A 20,363-nucleotide genomic window follows, 5' to 3' on the forward strand; every position below is an offset into this window, starting at 1 on the left:
GTAAATTTTAGGAAGTAGTGAACCATTAGATCTCTATTCTGCAACCCTGCCAAGCAAGAGCACTGAATGAACTTGCTGCTCTTTAAGGAAAAAAACAGAATTATACCAAAGGTGCACAGTTTAGGGGTCTACAGCCCTAGGACCTACCCTGGCTCCTGTATTTCAGATTGCTTTCAGAGTTTGTATTGAAAGCCCAGGCTGGGGCTGCCCAGATGTTTCCAGGAGTTTTTGTCAAGGAATTTTAGTGTCTTGTCTTCTCCAGACTGTGGACACCATATCAGATCTGAAATCTTTCTTGCTTTTCACTTCCACCTTTGCATGAATTTCCAAGGCCTGTGGCACTTCCCTACCTTTCCATCACCACATTTCTCCACATGAATAAGTTCATTTTAAAGGAAACCCATTACACAGAAGGCGGGCGCCTTGGCAGCCAAGTGCTCTCCACCATCCACATTGCTTCAGGGGCTTTGGCTGCTTTCTGCAATCCAAAGGATGAAGGCTTGTTGCATCAGGAGCTCCAAAAATATTTCAGGAGCTGGGTTAGCTTATGTGTCCTACCTCGTTTTTGGCAAGTGCATAAGGAAAGCAGCAGGCTTGCCACTTTAGAGATTTTGAAAACCCGTGTTTCAGCCTGTTCAGGTTATTGTGGGAATTTCAAGAAGTTGGATCTGGGAATGGGAAGAAGCAGGGTGATGGGCTGGGGCTGGTGGGTCCATGACTGCTGCAACAGGACAGAGGGACAGCATTGGGACAGAGCCTGGCATGGACCATTCCTGTTCACATTCACCATCACATCTGGTCTCTCATCACCACCACAGCTGCCTTGTCATTGCCAACAGCCGCTGGCACCCACGTGGACATCATTTTTCTTCTTCACAAAGTATCACGTGCATCACCTGGTCATCTCCTGTTACAGAGGATGCCACACTCCTTAAGACTAGTGCTTACAAGCCACGTTCAAGAGCTGCTGGAAACCAGGTGTAACATAAATTGATAAATATTCCATGGTAAAGCAGCATTAACTGCTTGCCCCTAAAGTGCTGTTTAGTGGTGTGTCAGGCACAGCTGTGTAATCAGAGGATTACAGAGCTCCCATTGCAACGCGCCTGCCGCTCCTCAGTAGCTTTCATGTCTCCCTCGCATGTAAAAATCAAATTGAGCAACCAGGATGGAATTGTAATCGTATCTTTCAGCCCAGGAAACACAAATGAAAAGGTCACAGGGACAAACAGCCAGTGTGACTGTACAACACACTTTCTGTTCGATACGTAGACGGCTCTACATATTTTTAAGGGAATGGGTCAACAGGGCTATATGTATTTAGTTAATTGTAATGAAATTGCAGTATAAGTGGAGAGATTGGTATAATTCAGGTTGCTTTGAGATAAGCATTTGTAGGAGCTTACAGATCCTGTCCCGTCATGTGAATAGCAGTATTTAGACTCCAAATCTGGCACCGCACTTCATCGGTAAGAAAAACAGTGCACTTCACTGAAAACCATAAATAAATAAGAAGTACTAATTTGTGGGGGAAAGCAGAAAAAAAAAAATTAAAAACTAATTTTAAAAAAGCTCTCTTATTGGAAATCTACCTTGTTTTTCCACAGCACTTTGGATTCTTCCAGCTGAGCAATTTCACTCCAGCCAAGGAGTATGGTGGGAATTCAGAGTTATCCCTCACTGTGTGAGGTACAGAGGAAAATAGGTGGGTTAAGGGAAGAATTGAAGCCTGACAACAGCAATTAAGACATCCAGTTTAAACCAAGGTACAGCTCCTGCAAACTCTAGAGGACGTCAGAAATGGGGGGATTCACATCGCTTGAGTATCCAGAGCAGCACTGAATGATGTCACCACACATTTCCTCAGAATCTGGGATTTACTGAGATTGTGGGTTTTACAGCCTTTAAGGATACAGTAACTGTAAGTGTAATTAAGACCTAGGAGGGAGAGGGAGTGAACTGGCACCTGTTGAAGTCATGGGTCTCTTCACCCAAGTTATGTATCTGCACCAAAAGAGAAACACAGTTGGATGCTCTAACTTCCTAAATCAATACATCATTTAGGCAAGATCAGGACTCTGCTGCTGGCTTATCTCTAGAGAACAGTATATCAGAACAACGTTAAAAACACAGAATATAATAGTAACACAATGCTGAGTTACGACATCTTAAAATTTGCTCCTATGAACATATGAGGAAGCACTCAGCATAGGAAAAACAGTTAATAATAATAATAAAAAGGATTCCCTTTCTAGTCAGCAGAGGAATTTGATAAGAAATCCTCATTGGGGAGTTCATAGTATTATGGTCAGCAATACATCATGAACTTGAGAAGATTTTGCTGTCACCCACCTAATAACTTGATCTTAAATACTAAAAAAATACTTTTGAGAGATACTTTAGTATTCAGACACAGTCCATCTTTAAAAACATATGTGCCAACATTGAAATCACCTGGGCTACAAACAATCTTTGCCCACTGAAATGCCTGGTTCTCACAGAGCTCCTGCCACAAGTTGCTTAAAATAACGTTAAAATATAAGCAGTATCTTATTTGCATCTCTATGATTATGCCAACATAATCCCCTCCTTGCTGATGCTGCTAGTGGATTATATAACTTCATCCTTCCACTTCAATCATATGAAATAATAATCCAAATACAAGAGTCTGCTTCAGCCTTCTCATTTATTCAGTTTTCAGGTATCTACTTTTAGTTTAGCAAAGAAGATAAAATCCATTACTGTCTTCCATTGCATTAGTGGAATTAAGTGTTTTGTCATTTAAATCTCCACTGTTTCATCATGTTCCTGTTACCAACCACCAAATAAAACACTCTGAATTTGTGATTAGTCCTCCTATTACAAAACCTGAACCATAAATCTATTTTGTTATTGATTTCAGAACTGCGTGATGACTGCACTTAACAGACCCAGGATCTAAGTGCCTTTTTCTTTAAAAAAAAAAAAAAAAGGTAGTTTCACTACTAAATCTTCATACAACTGGTTTCCTCTTTTCTGCATTCAAATTGATTTTCTTTCTTTTGGCATGTGACGAGCCAGATGAATCCTTTGACTCCATGCCCAAGAGTGAAATGGCACCAGCAGCAGCAGAGAAGCTCTCAGGGCAAGAGATGTGTGAAAACACTTTAATCACTGGCAAAGAAAAAAAGCTTCAAGACAACTATTCCATTCCAGTGTATATACAGTGTCTGTCTGTATATAAAATACATATATCAATGTATACAAATAGCATAGATGTAAAAACATATGTATACCTCATAGCCATGTTGTGACCTCTTATTGATGGAAATTTCCCTTTTTGCCAAAGATCAAGCAGTCCCCAGTCAGTATCAAGTGCTGTGCTATTCAATTGGGTGTTTGTTTACGCAAACGAGCGCATATGATTTTCAGTTAAACCTTAAAAATATTTACTCTTGACCAACAGTTCCAGCAAACTTTTGAATTTTAAGCTGTAATCCGCTCAGCTGGCTAAGCTGCTTTTTTTAGACGCAAAATACAAAAGGCGCACGTTAGTTCTATGTGATGTGATAATGATTTTTTTGTCTGGCTAACAATTCAAGAAGTGAAACCATCCTTATGTCATATGCAAGCAAATCAATATGAAGATGCCTTTAGACCACAGAACTATATAAAAAAAATACAAATAAATGTGCATATCTAAAAGTTTGGTAGGTGTTTAGATACACCATCCTAGCAATACTATCCTGTCCTATTAACATACAAATCTAGTAGTGTCTGAGAAAGTCAATTCACTGCAGAGTATGGCTGTAGTATTATAATGAAGCAGCACGAAAAAAAGACACTACCAAAGTTCAGCTGGTGAATCGTTGCTTAACAGACTCTAACCATAATAACCCATCCCTGAACCTTGACTGCATTCTCAGCAAAAGCACGCCGTGAAGCTATTTTTAACAGCCCACAGCTTGCATTCAAGAAATACCCCTCTTCACCTAAAAATATGCATCAGTGAATGGCAACATCCATCCACGGCTTAATTCCAGGTAGGATGCCCTGCCGGAATTAAACTAATCTTTCAGGGAAAAAAAAAGCAGCTTCACAAGTGTCTTCTCTCCCCAACCACCGTAAAACAGCGCAAATTAGGGACCGAGCGGTTCCCCGGTAGGCAGCAGGATCTGCCCGGCGAGACGACACCAAATTGCATTACCTTTGTCATCGTTCCGTCCTCCCCGGAGCACTAACCTGTTCAGGGGCACGTTTTAAACAAGTGTGTCCCCCCCGCTCACTCTGGTGCGAAGCACCGGGGGATGCTACACCGGGGGGTGCCCTAGCCCGCACCCCCGGGACCCGCTGCGGTGCAGGGGACACTGCCGACCCCGCTTTTGCTGGGAGGGCACCGTCAGGCTTCACAATGGACTCAGGCTGGGGAGCAGCCGGAGGTGTCCCCGCACCTCCAGAGCCGGCTGCTCTGGGCGGTGGGGTTTAGAGCACCGTGCCCCCCAGGGCTCCGCTCCGCCGTGCCGAGCCGCACCGCCCGCTGGTGCCGGCTGCCTGCCCAACTTCCCGCAAAGTCCCACCGCCTACAAACTTGGGGAGCAGCAGCCTGGGGACCCCAACCCCGCGGCGCCCGCCCTCCCTCCCTCCCGCCGCACCGACCTCTGCCGGCTCCGCTCCGCTCCGCGCCCGCTCGTCCGCCCATCTGCGCCCGCCGCCTCCGCCGGCTCTGCCCTGCGGGGGGGCGGAGGAGGAGGAAGAAGGAGGAGAGAGGGAGGGAGCAGCCCCGCGCCGCTCCCCGGCCGCGCTGCGCAGCCCGGGAGGCGGCGTGCTGCCGTTCGGCTCAGCCCCGCCGGCTCCGCGGGGGCGGGGGGTCCCCAGCGGCTCCCCTGGGAGGGTTTGGGGGGGGATTTGGCAGAGCCGCTTGGCTGCTCGGCTCGGTTCGGCGGGGGAAGGGGCGTGGAGCCCCCCCGCGGCTCCGGTGGGGAGGGTTGCAGCGGTCTCGCTGGGTATCACCCCCGCAGGTCGCCGGTCCCGGCAGCACCAGCTGCGGGCTGGGGTTGCTTTGGGATGGAGATGGGCCTTTCCTAAGCGATCCTGCAGGAATTCGAGCTGTGCCAAGCAAACGGCATCCCAAAACCAGCATCCCAAATTGTGGCGGGGGCAGTCAGAGGTCACCCCGAGGAGACACATGGCTCAGACACTGCCAGGTCTCCATCGCTTGAGTCAGTCAGACTTTCGTGCTGCGTAGCTCGCAGACACGCTGCTGTGGTCCGGTTTTGAAACAGCAGCAGCACAAACATTGGCTAAGAAGCCAAAATCTTTGCCTCAATCAGTTCATTCCTAACCAAGAGAATCCTACCATGTATACATAAATATAACGTATTTGTAAACGTATAGTCTGCTTATTAAGTCAGCCATGTGATATATGCACATATGTCCTGTGACGCAGCGCACACAGTTTCACATGAAAGTTTAATGCAGCGCTTGCAAAGCTAATGGTATCAGAAGTGGCTGTGCAGCTGTGAGTGTCTGCAGCTGGCCAAGGTTTGTGTGTGCACGCTGGAGGAGGAAAGCTCTGCCTGTTTCCCTCCTTACACTAAGTGAGCCCACTGTTGGGCTTAAATCTGCATGCTTAATATTTAGCAACATTATTTCTAAGAAGCTGGGGTGATGAAACATTAGCTAAATATAAAAGAACAGGGAATACTGCGTTTTAGTGTTTCCTTTTGTGATCAAGTCCACCTTTGGTTGTAACTTTCAGAAGCATCTGAAACTTACACAAATTTGTGGGAATCTGTTTTGAAGCAAAACCATATGTAATTTAATAGTAAAATGCAAAACAGAAGCTTCCAGATTACACAGCTATGATTGGGAGCCAAACAGCTTAAGGATTTCAAATGGGTGATTATATACCTGTAAGACCATATAAATAAGAGGCCAACTTTAAAAACATGCAGGTTTCCTACAGCACAATGTACCTCTGTTTAGGTGACATCTGTTTCTCACCTAATCCTTTGTTTAAGAAAAACTCACAGAATAAAACACCTGACTAGCTGAATCCTGTGATTTATAAAATATTCACGCATATTCAGTGTTCCTGGTCTGGGTTAAACATGCTGCACTACAAGGCCTTTTTAGGCCTCCTGGGATGCTCTGAATAGCAATTATGTTCAGCCAGATTTCTTCATAATTATACTCCCTTCCTTTTTATGTATTTTTGAAAAAAAAAAGAAAATGGATGAAGCTTTCATGAAAACAAGATCTTCATTCCCTGGGGAAGTCTCTGTTCTTGCTATTCCTCACCAACCATCAGCTGGAGTATCTTGGTGGTATCTACACACAGTAGACCAAATTCCAGGCACTCCATAAAGGTTGTGTCTACCCATCTCACGGACACTTAGGAGCTATCTTCAACATAAACCGGTAAGATAGGGAAAGAAATACAATATTTTATGGCACAGGAACTGATTGTGTTACCATGAACAAGGATAGTCAGAAAAAGAACAGTCAGAGTAAATAATCTAAAAAATCTAAAAATTAAGACTGGACTTAATTCTCATGACTCAGGGTGTTCAGAGAGGGAAGAAATGAAGAGATTTCATTATAAGAACTATAGTAGAACTGTCTCAAACTAGATTTGTTTTCATAAAATGAAAGCTCCTGACCTTCACCTCTGTAAACAATTTCTGCTGATTGCCGTACTCACTCTGCAATATGTAGGGGATCATCTTCCTTTTAAAACAAGTTTGTGCACGTTTCTTAGCTCTGCTTATCTGGTAAAAAAAGATGGGAGAGCCCTTTAGTAGTGTTGGAAAGCAGGCACATAACTCATTGTGCAAGCATGTGAATTTTAAAGGTGATTTATTTCACACAGGGGAATTGCTACTGACGGTGGTTTGGGGCAGAATCCTGGCAAAAAGGTCCAGTGGCTGGGTTTGACAGCAGCAGAGCTGTGCATTTATAGCCAGATTTAAGTCTGGGATAAACAAATCAGATTGTGTCCTCACAGCACCGCTGTAATGGGATGCTAATCCGGGGTCGCAGCCTGCTCTTCCTCTGTGTGCCTGCTACAGCTTCAGCATCTTTTGGTTATTCTCATGAAGAGGGGTCAGAAAGGCAGATGTTTCTGCTTTTTTGCTTCTTCTCTCCCAGATCCAAAAACCAGGGGAAGTTCATTGCCCGCAAGCACTCGGGAAACTTTTACTTCCCACTCCTGCTGTTTTTGGGGAGCCCTTTTCCCATGACCTCCCGTCACCAGGCGCCGCTTCCCAAAGCTCTGCTCAAGGAATGTTGCTACAGGGCACCAGCAGAAACCGATACCCTTACGTCAAATTGTAATCTCCCCAGAAACGGATGTGGGTTGTGACAGGAAAAGACAAAAAACTTCCCCAAAATGTCTCTGTCACCCTTCTGCCACAAGCTGCGAGGAGCAAATGGACGTGCTGAGTTCCCCAAGAGAGCTGCTTGAGCGAGAAGCTTCATGATTCCCCCTTTGGTCAGAAAAGCAAAGGGGTAACTGGGACGGGAAGCAAATAATTTACTGGGTGGGGACCTCTAAATTCAGCCGTGGAGTTTCCATGCAGTAAGTCTGAAAAACCACAAGGTGATATATATGTTGTACTTCACAGTTTTAGGACTTAGACGGCTCTGCCGCTGAGCCGCTCTGCTGAGCGGAGGCGCAGCAAAGCCCAGTTTCATGCAGACGTTCCATCCCGTTGCACACTCAGTTACTTCCTAACACAAACTGGGGTTGGGACAAGCAGCCACAGCTCCTCAGCTCCCATGGAGAAGAGTATTTTGCCTCTTCTTCCAACTGGGTTCTGACCTGTAAGTTGGTGCTATGAGAAAACAGCAGAAAGATTTATTCTTCGTAGTGGTCTGTCCTCTCATTTAAATATTGGTACGATTCTCACTGAAATGAATGGAATGTTATGTTTTAAAGAAATGCATTGTTACTTTTATTTTCCCCATGGTATCCCGGCAACAAGGCACAGTCCTAAAATACAGATCGCTAATTTCATATCTTATACATCCTTTGGCTCTCGGTAAAGGGTATATCAACCTTCAAATACTCAGAATTCTTTTTTGCTGTTTTCCCAACTTGGATTGGGAATTATTCTTCTTGGTGTGCACATCCCTGGACTGCATCTAGGAGTTCTTGCTCAGTCTTCAGTTGAAGACTATGCCTTTTTTCCTAGAATGGGCAAAAATTATTACTGAGAAAAGATTAGATAAATGTATCACAATTTGGTTTCCCAGAAATGGTCTGTTAGATTTTAACGACATATGTCCGGAGACAGGTTCCTTTTGCCTAATGCCATCCTTTTATCCCAAGCTGTATGTCCTTCAGCACCCTAAAGAATTCCTTTTTATTTGTAATATTTATGCCCTCCAAGTGCTTGTTGAAGGGTATAATTTCCCTCTTAGTCATCATTTAGCCAAGCGATACATATAAAGTTCCTTTAATCTTCACTCATAACTCAGTCTCTTCAGACCCTTAATCATTTTTATTGCTCTTCTACGAATTTCTTCCAATTTGTCTGCATCTCTCTGGCAATGAGGTACCCAGAATTTAATGCCTTATTTTAGGTGTGCTCTCCCTGCAGCAATACAAAAGAAGTTACCTCCTGCTACTTTTATCTGCCACTGATTTAACAATATGCTGGAATCACGAAGTAGCTGCGAATCAATTAAAATAGGTTTTAAATGGTTCAGCGCTCAGAATTACCATAATGCTTTTGCGGCACCACATGCAACAAGAAGGCTTGAAGCTGGGTGAATCCTGCTGGTTTTGGAAATACGTGTGTGTGACTTCAAGGGCAGGGAAAGCTTTTGAACCTGCTGCATGCACAGCACTGGGATTCTCTATAATATGCATAAGGAGTTACGATTGAGAAGGCAAATAGAGATGGTTCAAATTGGTACCAGAAATAGCTCAGATGTGCCGATGGCTGGAGGGTTTCACGCTGCTCCTCCTGTAACTCTTAGATATGTGTCCTTTCAGTACTTAAAAGGAGCCTATAAGAAGGATGGGGATGGACAGAAGGGCATGTTATGACAGGACAAGGGGTGCTGGTATTAAACCAAAAGAGGGGAGATTCAGGTTAGACATGAGGAAGAAATGGTTGCCCCTGAGGGTGGTGAGAGCCTGGCCCAGGTTGGCCAGAGAGGTGGTGGATGGACCAGCCCTGGAGACATCCCAGGCCAGGCTGGACGGGGCTCTGAGCAACCTGAGCTGGTGAAGATGGCCCTGTTCATGGCAAGGGTTGGAATGGATGAGCTTGGTAGGTCCTTTCCAACCAAAACTGTTCCATGGTTCTATGACACCAACCAAGGGCTCATCACAGCAGCAGTAAAACTAGGCAAGCCAGCAGCCAAGGAGCTTGACATTAGGTTGGTTCAGGCTCTTATATAAATTATTTGCTTTAATTAAAAAAATTTTTTTAAAGTCTTTAGAAATCTGTAACAGGTCATGAGCTTTGATCAAAGAGTTTGTGATAGCTAAAAAGCAGAGTAAATGGGTTAAGATGCTCTAAGATATCTCAGGTCTCTGCTAAAATGATCAGGTGGCTTCTCTGTCACCATTGCGTGTGGCTCCTGATTAAAGACATGGGTCATTGCGTCTTAAGCCAATGGGAACTTTGCTTCTGGCTTCTCCTCTCCCAAATGAACAATCCTGTTGTTTCCTATTGCTCTTGTGAATTAGGAGGGAAGAGCGTAAGCCTTGGAGCCATTGCATTTCTGCTATAGAATAATCTTTTCTTTTTCCCCTCTGTGTCATATATTTAAACTGTCACTCTCCAGATCTATTATGCATGTTAATATATATCATCACTGAGCCACTGGTAGGGAATTGTAGGTCACTGGGCCACATTGTGTGCACTCCACTGCCCGGAGTTTTAACTTTCATGTCATTTATTGCCTTTCCTCCAGCTCCTGAATTCAAAATGAAACATTTAAAATTTGATCAGGGATGTGTTTTAATGAGAACTTGGATTACGTGTGTGCCTTATTTCCTTAACTAATTTTGACCTCAAGAAAAAACAGATTAACTGTATTTTATAATCTCTTTCCCCTGCATACTCTAATCTTTCCTCTTTCCCATCTGTTGCTACTCATTCGTGCCTAACCTTGAAGTCCCTTGCAAACCCCAGACTTCAGCAGAGGCTTCAGAATTGAAACAAACCACAGATTGTGGCATGAAGCAAATATATATTTAATATATGTGCATGGATGTGCCTTCACATATGAATCTTTCCTTGTGAATTATTTACATTCTGGATAAACACCTCGTATTGCTGAACAAAAAAAATAACTGTCCTTTTTAGCGCTAATGTATAAATATTTCAAGTATCAAGGCTGATTTGTTAATGTTGAGCTCATGGGATAAGTGCTTACCATATGGACTTGTCATTTGTTGCAATAGAAATTCATGTATAAAGAGCAAACCCTATATGATAGGGGACCCAAGTGGGACACGAGTGTCCCTCAAACCTGATGAGAAGTTGCTACCTGGCCACTGTTGGGGTAGGAGGGACAAAATGTGGAGTGCAGCTATGGGGTCTCACTCTGCCACGCTTTTGCACACTCGGTTTTGGCTCAGATGATACCTGGCTCAGTCAGTGACTGTTCCCATAGGTAGGATGTCACCGATGAGGTCAACGCATGAGGTCAGCCTGCTTTTAAAAGAAGAGATGGCCATGACATGCTCCTTTCCCTCTGGACCACAGGAGGGGTCCTGACCCTGCACAGCTGCAAAGAGATGAATTCCCAAGCACACTTATGCTAGATTAGCCTTTGGTTTAGATATGCAAATAAAGTCATTTAACTTGCTGGATATTGTATGAAAAATATCAAGATAGATCAACTGTCTTTACCTTCAAAGTTATGAAAAACATTATTACAAAGATAAATCACATACCTCTTTGCTGACATAAAGTGTTTTCTCCAAGAGTTATTCTTTCTGCTAATTTCTGAAAAAATGAATATTCCTTTTTTTTTTGCTAACTCAGGCTTCGTTACAAAATCATTTGAATTTGCAATGATTCTTCCAGTCCACCTGCAATGATAAACACTGATAAACACTTCTTTATATTATAATTTGTAATGACTATTGTAGTCATTACAGAATTTTCGGCTTTGGGAAGAATACCAGAGGTGGTAGAAAACAGAGAGATAGAAGTCAGTCTCCATCATACAAGCTGAAGAAATAGTTAAGGGAGGGATGAATTTCATACATATATTATCTATTCTTAATGTGTATTTTTTTTCTATTCCCATAGTTAGAACACCACCATACTAAACCTGTAAGGAATCCCTTAGTTTCTCATAGTGCAGGTTACATCCTCTCTCCCAGTACCTAAAAGCTGAAACATAGCAGCAAAGCTTCTGCACATTGGGAATATCCTGCTGAATCAGGCAGTTTGGTGCAAAGCCAATTCCTGTGACTCCTGTGGTCTCGCATGAAAAATTGCTTTTGTTGAATAAGCGTTGACCATTTAATATACGGCGCTCATGACTCACCATATATTCCAAGAGCACTCTGAGATATTATGATACTATCTCTGTATTTTTACAACCTAAACGTATTCCCTTGAGATTTATTCAGCTTTGCATTCTTTTTCTCATACACATTTCCAGGAGTTTTATGGGGGGAGCAGAGCCTAACCATTGCAGGCAGCTCACTTAATTTAGCAGAGTCCTGTCCTTTCCAGTTCACCCACCTGCAAAATGGGAATAATAATAAGCACTTAAGGGAGAATATTCGCATGTCTAGCTTGAGACCTCTGATGTTTGGTTCTCCAGAGGCTCAGCAGAGAGAAATAGCTTCTAATTCAGATGATTTGAATGGGTTTCTAATGGAGCCTGATTCTGCTGCTGGGAGACCAAGTTTTCAGCTCAAGCACCCCTACATCAAAGCCAGACGCTGAGCATCCTCTTTCCTACCTCATCCTGAAACCATTTCCAAGCTCAGCGTTCCACCGTGGAGCAATATCTGATTAACTCAGTGGTTTTCCAGTATGCAAAGAGGAGCGGGTTGCAGAATGAAGATCACGCATACCCGCGATGATCAGTGAGGGAGAATGAATTAGTATTTCAGCAGCACTTTACATGTATTAAGCTTGGTGAAAGTGCTATTAATTATCAATATGGTCGGTCATTATTATTCATTAGTGGTTAGAGCAAGCTACCAAGACTCAAGATCTTTGCATTTCAGTCTCGGGGCTGCAACTATGTGATATCAAGCAAGTCACATCACTTCTCTCATCCTCATTTTTCCTGCCATTAGGATATCTGCCTCATTCTTAAGTGTGATATGAACCTTAATTAGGCTTGAAAAGAACATTGAGAACTTCTGGTGAAAACTGAAATATTAACATTGGGCATTACTATAGAGCAGGCAAGACAAAAATCTCATCCTTATTCAAAGAACTCGTGCTGGTGCCATGGAGCACATCAATGGCTTGTGAATTCTACCCAGAACTACTGAGAACAGAGAAGCACATCGAGCCAGTTCTCCTTAAAGTGAGAGCCAAGAAGCACCATCGGGGAGTTTGGATTTGGAAAACCCATTGCTCTGCTCCTTTTCTTCTAGTTTTACAGGCAAACTGCCCATTGGTATGCATAAATGGATATTTAGGCATCTAAATATCTGCTCCTGGACGCAAAAATACAATTGTGAGTGTTTCACATCGAAGGACTGGCACAGAAATCAATCTTTATTTCAGAAAAATCTTCTCCTCAGTGTTTAGTCTTTGTGTTGATTATATTAATTAGATCCCGATTACAAATGAGCCTCATGTCCCAGAAACTAATACGCTTTGCTCAAGAACAAAGACTTTCTGCATTTTATCATCATTTTGTTCATTAATTATTCGGCTTTCCTGGCAATGCTGAGAAATGTTTATTTCCCTGGAGTATTTCTGGGTGGTAAAAATACCATGTTAATCGTGGGCAATTGGTGCTGTATTAACTCGCCAAGGTGATATTGCCATATTTAATGATGCCATTTGGAAACCTGGCCACTTTCCTTCACACCTCTGGTTGCCACAATATCCTTTGGCTATTATTGATTTATTCAATTCCCTTTATGCTTAAGACAGTGGCTGCCAGCTCCTGACTGCTTGGAAGCGTAACAGCCAGACAAAAATGGAAACATGACAGAGACACAAACACGACCGAGAGGTCTTAGTCTGCATTTTAAGGACTGTTGTAAATCAGAGAGGTGGAGAAAGACAGATTAGCAATGCCGGTGCAGAGAGGTGAATGTCTATGTATTCCATCCCATCGTAAAACCCAGCTACCTTCCCCAAACTGGAAAGCCAAGCCCAAATATCTGAGATGAGATGAGTAATATATCCACACATACATCCTTTTTGTCAAGACATTACTATGGCTGAATGTTATGGATAATGTAACAGCATCAGCTAATGCAGATTTTTCTGTGAATTTGACCACATGCTTTGCTCTACCAAAAAACTGCACTCAAGAAAGTTACTTTAATGCAATGTCAGGCTTGAGATCTGCCATCTGCTAAACCAGGAAACCTTAAAGTTAAATTCACTATCAGAACCAATGCTTGGCTGCTCTGCAGTTGCCATCTCTAGTTTTTTAAATCACTGTTTATTCTGTTAAATTTATGCCTTAGTGCGTAAAAATGTCCACAAACTATAAAAGCAAATGAACAATGTGACACGGGTCAACGTAGTAAAGACAATAACTTTAAAATTATCATACTCTGAAGACTTAAAAAATTCCAGGCTTAACCTTATGTAAACCCTTGGTTTTTAAATTTTAAATCTCTATGCCTCGTATTTCAAGTCTTGCAATATCCTTATTCCCTCTGATGGCAATTTCAGCAAGCTGGCTTACCTCTCATATTGGACTAGCAAAGGACCGTATGTTTGAGAGCTGTATATTCAGAATAGATTATTCTTTCTGTTGCAGAACATATGACAACTGGTCTCAATGGCTCCTGTAGGAGTTTTTAGGCCAGCACAACACATGCTGTAGTAAAATCATGCAAAAAGCTTTGGTACTCAGTTTCACGTGCTCCCATTCTCAAATTCAGCCTACAATGAACAATGAAAAATGCTTGGGAAATATAAAGGGATGCAAGTATTTGATGATTTACTTGGAGGTGACGCTTCCTTTTAAGAGGGAGCAAACTTCTGTGTGGTTGAACGATTTATTAAATGAGTTCTATAATATATTAACTTCAACAAAATGTTCTTCTCTGATAGGCTGCAATTTCAGGATTTTGTCCACTTGCCCAGGATTTCCAGTGGTTCATAGCAAGCAAGAGTCTGAGGACAGAGTTTTTGCCCATATTCTTTTATGTAATTAAAATACATTGGAATGTCTTTGAAGTTTTCTGGAGTTAATCTCTGTAAATTTGAGCCTTTCTTGATAATCTAAGATTTAGGGCAAAATGTGTGTGATGACTTGCTTGAACATATTTTGGAATGGATCTTTTGTTTGGGGACCAAGTTATTTATTATTTCACTTGGATTTTGTTTGCAAGACTTGTAGTGTCAAAAAAGGTATTAACCTCTTCTGATTCATCTGATGAGTTGAGAGCTACATCTAAAAATGATGGGGCACAACTTTCAGGCAGGTTAGTGATGGGTGTCAATGCATGTTTATAAATGAGTATGCAACCCAGATGGGATAGCTCTGCTCAGAAAAGAAGGGTGTCTTTTCCAACAATATTTTTAGTATTGTAGTAGTTGGTATCCTGCTTTATCCATGAGAGAAGGACATCCCATGTAATTATGGGCTGGAAGAAAGGCTGTGCAGCTACATACGTGTATGATGGAGTTATACAAGGAGTTGGATCCCTGTGGGTCCCTTCCAGCTCAGGCCATTCTATGATTCCATGAAGCAGCCAGACTTCTGGACAAGTTGGATGTCTCTCCCACAGCAATGGACATCGAACATATGGATCATTCACAGCTAGTCCAGCGTTCTGGGCTGTGCCAGGACAACTGCTCTTGCCTTGCACCGATGGGCTCAGCTGGTGTACAAACCACAGAGAAAAACTATGGAAAAGGAAAATGTTCTGATGAGAAAATGCAGAACTGCCTAGAAAAACTGCTGTAGCACCGTTGCTTCTTTTTTTTTGATTCTGGATCCAAAAGAAATGTCAGTCTGACCCATATGTTGGGATCCATGCAGAACCCCAGAAGACCTATATACACACTGGAAGACAAGTGCCCAGATGGTGCCTTCCTTCATTCATTGCAGTGCTGGTAGGCAGCAGAAATACCTCAGGGCAGAACTGGGGCTGAGAGAATAATCTTAATAAAACAGACAGCAGTGATCTATAATAGGAAATAATCATTGAGCTTTTTTTCAAAAATATCTACATTTCTATCTCATATACTTTTCTTTCCAATGCTGGCAGAGCTTTCTTGTACTATAAAACACTGAGAAAATTTCCCACTTACCGGTGTTCTACTGTACCAAGGTTACTGTTAACTTTATTAATATTTATTTTCCTTTACACTACTGCAAAGTCATTACTGTGATAAGACTGCTATTATCTTTATAACAATAAGTATTTATTAAAAGCATGTACAGTGAAAATTTGTAATATGATGAAGCATCGCAAAGTAGAATGCAATGAATCCCTTAGGAAGAATAATAAAGATTTCTAGCTCTTTTTATTCCTTCCAACAAGTTCACAGTATAAAAAAAAGCAAGATAACAATGCAGGTTTGAAGCTGCTTATCAGAATTTGCAAGTGCTCTGAGTGTTTATCCTCACGGAGAGCTGGAGGGATCCATTTCTAGAAAATTACTATTGCCTGCCCTTTTAGCAAGAAACTGTCTTGCTGTTTCTGTTTAATTAAACTGCCGCTGTCAATTACTACCTGCAAATAACATAAAAGTATTGAATGGTGAACTTGGGAAGGCATTCAATAGTCACCAAGGCGTTCTGAACTCCCTTTGCACTCCCTGCACATTTATTGAAGGTGGGAGGTCTGTTGCGAGATAAAATTCTCCATTTCCATCCATTCCCCGCTTCCTTCAAGAAAATAAAAATAATCTCCCGTTGATGTGGCAACACTGATTAAAACATCAGCATTTCCATCCCAAATTGCAATTTTGATTTAGTCCCAAATGCTTTGTATTTGTTGAGCCTTTCCTGTTGTCCTGGTGGGGTTTTCCTCCCGGGGGTGCAGAGAAGAAGAGCCTGCTCTGCTCAGCTCTTCTGCATCCCTGGCATTTGTATAGAATGCCCTGAGTTGGAAGGGATCCACAAGGATCATCAAGTCCAGCTCCTGTCCCTGCATAGGACAACCCCTAAATAATCAAAATAAATAAATAATTGAAATAGAGAATTAAATCAATAATAAAAATTGTTAGCTTTAAGCTCAGCTATTTAACCAGGTTCCTCTTCCTCTCTTTACTGACACGTCCTTCTATTTCCAATTCTGTAATCAAGGTTTTATTCCTGAGTTTTGTTTGTTTTTTTTTATTTTACCCAGGAGGAAAAGCAGTTGAATTTTTAATTTAGAACTTTTCATTTCTATAGAATTTTTAATTGATATAGAATAGGCTGAGTTGAAAAGGACCCACAAGGATCATCAAGTTCAACTCCTGTCCATGCTCAGGACAACCACCAAATAATATAAATAAATAAATAAATAAATAGTGAAAATTGTTATCTTTATGCTCAACTATTTACCCAGTCTCCTCTTCCTCTCTTTCCTGGCATGCTCTTCTATTTCCAATTCTGTAATCAAGGTTTCGTTCCTGATTTCTTTCTTGTTTTCCAGGAGAAGAAGCAGATGCATTTTTAATTATAGAATTTTTAATTCATATAGAATTTTTTATCTATATATAATGTCCTGAGCACTGGAACAAGCACTGGAGCACTGGGACAGGCTCCCCAGGGAGGTGTTACAGCCCCAACCTGACAGTGTTCAAGAAGAGACTGGACGATGTCTGCAGACACACGGTGTGACCTGTGGGGTGTCCTGTGCTGGGACAGGAGCTGGACTCCATGATCCTTGTGGGTCCCTTCCAACTCACAGAATCATAGAATAGAATCATAGAATGTCCTGAGTTGGAAGTGACCCACAAGGATCCTCGAATCCAACTCCCCTCCCTGCACAGGACACCCCCCAAATAATAAATATAAATAAACAATTAAATGAAAATAATAAATAATAGAAATAAATAACACAAATAAATAACAGAAATAGTTAGCTTTATGCTCAGCTATTCACGCAGGCTCCAGGGCCGGCACAGAGCAATCCCAAATTACAGGAAAACAAAGAGCCGTCCTTTCTTTCCGCCCGTACGCCGTGTTCCCTGCAGCTCGGCTGGAGACTTCCTCAGGCAACGAGGAGTCCCACAGCTGAGTCTGGCAAGTGTTGCTGCAGGAAAAATGACAATCTATGTTGTTTTGTTTTGGGTTTTTTTTTAAACCAGTCACCAGCTGAGCGATGGCTCCTGGTGCTTTCTGCTATTGGAGAGATGAAAAGGTGACCTCTGATAAACTTTCTGGGCCAGCACCCTCTTACCCGCACTGCACAGGTTATTAGCTGCTCCAGAAGTCCTCTCCCTTATTCATAGTCTTCCCTTTTTCAGCCCAATTCTAGTGAAAAAGAAAATAAAAAACAGACTGTGAGGACAAGTGTTAGTGACACATACGGTATTAAATGAATTGGATGCAATTTCTGACCAAAGTAGCTGAATTCTTGGGACAATATAACTGGAGAAGCTCCACGGTCAAGTCTTTTACTCTTTTAGAGTGTAATTTTTCTGTTGGGAGGTCTTTTCAATGGGGTTGAAGGCATTGTGCTCTTTCCAATGGCTATCTGTAAAACCATTTTTCCCCATCAGCTTCGGATGTTCAGGATAATCGACTCTGGGGCAAGATTTTCCATTATGTATGTGAGCTGTACAGTGTGTACATGGACACCAAGCTGTATTTTCAAGGTGTACAGAAACATGAAATACCATTGCAGCAGAGTGTAATGTGAATTACGTTCAGTTTTCCTCCCGCCTGGTTGGCCCAGCACAGTTCACTGATTTTATTTATGGATAGACTGGGCCCATGTTCAAGTATTTACTTTAGTACCTGCTGAGCCCACACACCTGTAAATCTTTATTTTCAGTCACTTTTATAATGCTCTTATCGCAGGAGGGCATCTAATGTCTCAAACATCTGGAGATGGGACAAGACCCTGGCTCAGTCAGACGCAGGGACAGGATCAGCCCAATGGGAGATACTCTGCCCTTTAAATAATAATTTCCATCAGTTCCAGCACCTCCATCAAAACCATTTTCATATGTACCTTGAAAAAGCTGCTCCACTAAACATTTCCTAAAGGATACTGACTTTACTCTTAAGGTTCTGAGCAGCTTTTTCCTATTGCAGGTACTATGGTTAATTTACGTCAGAGACGTTACTTCAAATAATAAGAATATGAACATGATAAAACATAGAGGTGGAAGAACCACAGCTAAAGTGACCCATTTATTTTGTGTCTTAAATGGCTTCACTTTTTCCTCACTCTTTGAATTCTCTCTTCTCACCATATTACAGATTTAGTTTTGATCCATCCTGGCAGAGTCAACAATGTTTTGTGAAAGTTCTTTTCAGTCTGAGCCCTTTTTTGTGATAACAACTAAAACAGTACAGAAAGAAGATTTGGATTATATTTGTGTGTGACTGGACTATTGATCTCTCAGCCCAGGAAAAATAAGATTAAATGAGTGTGATTTTTTAAATCTGACCAGGAGGAGGGCAGCAGGATGAAGCCAAGCACAAGTCAATGAGGTGTGTGATTCTGCAGGGACTCCAGCTCCCTCAGAAAAATCAAGTTGTACTGTTTATATGATGTAAATTCAACTTCTTGAACTCACTGGGGACCTGGTTTTACCCAGGGAATATTTTCAAACTTTTTAGATTTACTTTAGTCTGGTTACCTACACGCTGTGTGGAGACTGCAGCACGTCCTGGTTTGCAAAGGATGATCCCTGTCTAGAACACCTCTGTTCCCACCCCTCATTCACCAAAATCCAGCTTCAATCCCACTTATCTGACAAGGGCTTTCTCTTGGGGATGGTGGAGAAGCACTCACAGCAGGTTCTTCTCTGAAGTTCAGGTCTTTTGCGGTGAAGAAAATGTGCACTGCCAGCTGCTCAGACCTCTTCTCATCTCAACCAGGACTTGGCTCGTCTCAGCAATCATGAGGCAGTCGGGTCTGAAGGGAACCGGTGAATTTTTTCTTCCTTTTTTTCCTACTGCAAAGCATTCTTCCTTCCCCAGCTTGCCCTTAAGTATCTAATTAGTAGCCTAATTACCACCCCCATGCTCTGCCCCAGATGACCTTTGCTGGCTGGTGTTCTCAGTCTGCCTTCCCTTGTCAATATGATTTTGTGTTGGAGGTCTGCAAGGTCTGAGCTGCTTCCTCCGTGCGCTGCAACACCGCTACACCCCTCTCAATGGTTATTTTTATTCCATGCCCCGACAAAATTGAACTGTGAAAGGACTGTAAATTTTCAACCTCGAGAGGCTCTTCATTAAGCAACAAATAACTCTGCACCTCCTTGATGCCATCCTCCCGTTAGCTGTTTGTCACGCAACATGCCTTGCTCCCCGCTCAGCCCGCTCTGTCCGTTCCACTCAGCTGGCAGAGCTGCCCCTTGCCAAATATCTGCGCCTTTATACTGTGTTTTCTGCCTTTAATATAAAAGCAACAGCACCATTTTGATCTTGGTTTAATCTAGTTCAAAGACTACGCGCTCTCTCACTGTTGCTATCAGATGTCAGCAAGCAGCATTTCACAGGACCGGATCCTGATATTAATACTATCCTACAGCAAGAGCTTTTTATGGTTCCAACGCCACTACTGGTGCTAATGGCATTTCCACACAAAGAGGTACTGTCCAAAATAATGGGGCACTTTAATACATGGGTGTTCCTGATGATGTCCCACCAGGATGTCTGGCAGCTGGGGTGCCTCTACAGTCCAGATGCTCCATGTCTTGGGAACAGTTTGAGCTCCAACCCTTTTGCAAATCCAACCTGCCCTTGGGGCAAGTGATATCACAGCTCTCTGAGAGGTGCATTATTATTTCTCAAGGCACAATGCATTTAAAAGCCAACCACCACTCTGGGAAGTATGTCATAAAACATATATTCCTTTCCTGCTGAAATGCATTATTAAAACCTCTACCCTATAAATCCCACGTAGATAACACTCTCCATGGCACCTTGTAAAATAAGCAATTTTCTGCTACCAAGGAAACAAATTCTTTTTCTCAATCGTATCTAAACTCCACCAACATGGTGACAGACACAGCATTGCATCTGAGTTTGTTTTTGACAGCCTCATACATTTCTAACCCTGTCAGCAAGAATAAATG

This window comes from Nesoenas mayeri, assembly GCF_963082525.1.
Source record: "Nesoenas mayeri genome assembly, chromosome: 7".
Taxonomy (NCBI): Eukaryota; Metazoa; Chordata; class Aves; order Columbiformes; family Columbidae; genus Nesoenas; species Nesoenas mayeri.